Source organism: Dromaius novaehollandiae, unplaced genomic scaffold, assembly GCF_036370855.1.
Source record: "Dromaius novaehollandiae isolate bDroNov1 unplaced genomic scaffold, bDroNov1.hap1 HAP1_SCAFFOLD_45, whole genome shotgun sequence".
Classification (NCBI taxonomy): domain Eukaryota; kingdom Metazoa; phylum Chordata; class Aves; order Casuariiformes; family Dromaiidae; genus Dromaius; species Dromaius novaehollandiae.
Window position 1 is genome coordinate 75001 of NW_026991505.1, and position 2500 is coordinate 77500.

Below are 2500 nucleotides of genomic sequence, written 5' to 3' on the forward strand. Positions count from 1 at the left end.
CCGCCCGCCGCGTCCCGGCTGCCGCGCGCGCGTACCCGAGTTCGCCTGTCCCGCACTCTGCGCCGCGGGGCCGAGCACGGGGCTCGGCCCGCCGGCGGGTGCACGGCCCTCCCGAGGCCGCGCTCGCTCGCCGAGAGCCCGCTGCCGATTCCACCGCTGCCGGTGGGGGACCGCCTCCCCCCGTCTCTCCCCTCTCGCCTCCGCTGGTGCCCGCTCCGCTGCCGGTGCCCGTCTCCGGGAGCCGCGGCCCGCCCCCCCCGCCCCCCCACCCCACGGCGCTCCGCTGCCGCTGGGGGGGAAGGGGAAGGGGGGGGGGTCCGGCCCAGGGGAGGGCCCGGCGGGAGCGGGCGGCAGTGCGTGTGAGGGGCGGCGGGGCTTGGCTACTCCCCGGCGCCCGCGGGAGAGGAAGCGGCGGGCGCGGAGGCGAGGGAGACGGCCCTCCGGGTTGGGACGGGTCCCACGGGTCCCCACCCCTAAGCTGTGGGGGGCGGACCCGCGGCGGGCTGCGGCGGAGCAGCCCGTCCGCAGAGACCTGCGGGGGCAGGCGTTCCGGGATGGCGCGCGGGGCGGGCGCCGGGCCCCCGAGCGGGGGGCGTCGCGTTGAGGCCAAGCGAGGCGACGGTTCGTGCCCGAGTGGGCGGCCCGAGCCACGGCTCTCCTCCCGGGTGCAGCTGCCACCCGGCGCCGGGTTACTGAGGGAAACCCCGGGCCCCGGGAGGAGGACGAGGTCGTGGCGGCGGGTGTCGGGCGCACCCCGCGGGCGGACGCTCCGCCGAGGGGCGCGGGGGCCGGCTGGCGGGTGCCGGGTTCCCCCTCCGCGTCCCGTCTCGTCGCCGCTGCCGAGGCTGCCGCCGTCGCCGCGAGGCGGCGGCGGCCCGGTGGCGGGCGGCGGCGGGGGAGGCACCCCCGCGGGGATTTCAGGTCGTTTCCCTCACCCCAGGGCCAGGTACCTAGCGCCCGCGCTTCTCCTGCCCCCCCCCTCGGTGACCCACCCGTGTGGTCCCGTGTGCCAGCGTGCTCCTCCCGGGTGCCGCACCGTGCGCGCCGCACCGGCCGTGCCTTCCCCCCCCCCCGCCTCGGCTTCCCCCCACCCCGGTCCTTCCTCCCCCGCGGTGGGGGTGGGGGGGGCGGGGAGGGAGGGAGCGAGCGAGAGAGGGGAGAGGGCCTCCGGCCACCGCGGCCGCCGGCAGCCGCCCCGGGCAGGGATGGCCATGGGCCCCGGGCTCCGGGCCCGAGGGTTCTCGGTTGGAGAGCCGGGCGGAGGTTTAAAGACTCGGGCGGCCCGATGCGACTCGCGGAGGCGGCCGGGCGTGCTGCCGGAGGGCCGGGGGGTCGGCGCGCGCGGGCGCCGCGCCCCCCCATGCCAGCCGGCGCGCCCCGTGCTCGCCCCGCGGGCAGCCGGGACGGAGAGGGGTTACCCTGCCCCCTCTCTCCGCGGTCTGGTCTCGGCGGAGAGACGCCGCGCGGTCGGCCTAGTTGCCGGCCTGCCTCGAGCGTTGCGAGCCGGGCGCGAGCGCGTGCTCGCCGCCGGGAGGGTGAGCCCCCACCGCGGGTGGTGCGGGCGCCGAGCCTCCGCGCGTCTCCTCCTTCTCCCTGGCCGGTGCTTCTGGGTCTTCCGCCGTGGCCGCCGTCGGCGGCGCCCTACCCTACGCGCCCGCCCCGGCACTCTGCCGTCCGGGGCGCCCGCCTCGCTCTGCCCCGCCCGGCTCCGCCAGGCAGCGGGTGGGCGGTGGTGGGGCGGCGGCGGGGGCGGCCCGCCCCGCTCTCCGCGTGGAGACGGGGAGAGCGGGCGCCGTCCCCGTCCGTGCCGCCTTGCCCGCCTGCCCGCCGCCGGGCGTCTGTCCGCGGAGGGGACGGGCGAGCGCGTGGCGTCACCCGCGAGGCGGTGTGTGCGGGCGCGCGGGGGTGTGGGCGCCGCGGCGGCGGCGGCGGTCGAGCCGGAGGGCCGGCGAGGCGAGCGAGGAGCTGGGAAGCGCGGGGCCGGCGGGCCGCAGGCGCGCGGGCGGCGGGGCGACGCCGCTCCCGGTGGCGGCCGGGCTCTGACGCCTGGGGCGGGGGGGGGGTGGTCTGCGGGGACGGACCCCCCCCAACATCCCGAGGCAGGCGGTGTGGCCGGCCCGCCGCTCCCTGCCGGGCCAGACCGAGCCGGGCGCCTGGGCCGGACTCGAAGCGAGACAGGGTTTGTCCCCAGGTCGGGAGCGAGGGCTCCCCGCCCTTCTCGTTCGGGTTTGCCCTTCGTTTCCCCCCCCCCCCTTTCTCTGTGCTTGTACGGTCAGTGAGGCAAGCCCCTCTCTTTCTCTCGCTCTCTCTCTCCTTCCGTCTCTGCCGTCCCTTGCTCAGCAGCCGGCGTCGGCGTGAGGAAGGGCGGTGGGGCGGAGGAGGAGGGGGCGGAGGAGGGGGGGGGCCCCCCAGGGGCTGCGAAAGCTGCCCGGTCCCCCCGCGCGCGCGGCGGGGACCGAAACCGAGACAACTCTTAGCGGTGGATCACTCGGCTCGTGCG

At 79.7% G+C, this 2500-nt stretch overlaps 1 non-coding gene across 1 annotated transcript in view; it reads left to right on the plus strand.

Annotated features, from left to right (window-relative positions):
- The first annotated feature begins 2468 nt into the window (after window positions 1-2468).
- LOC135327114 (5.8S ribosomal RNA) overlaps window positions 2469-2500 on the plus strand; it is a 153-nt gene continuing 121 nt past the window's right edge. The window contains exon 1 of the ribosomal RNA XR_010387175.1: window positions 2469-2500. This exon is cut by the window's right edge and continues 121 nt beyond it. This is a non-coding gene — a ribosomal RNA (5.8S ribosomal RNA).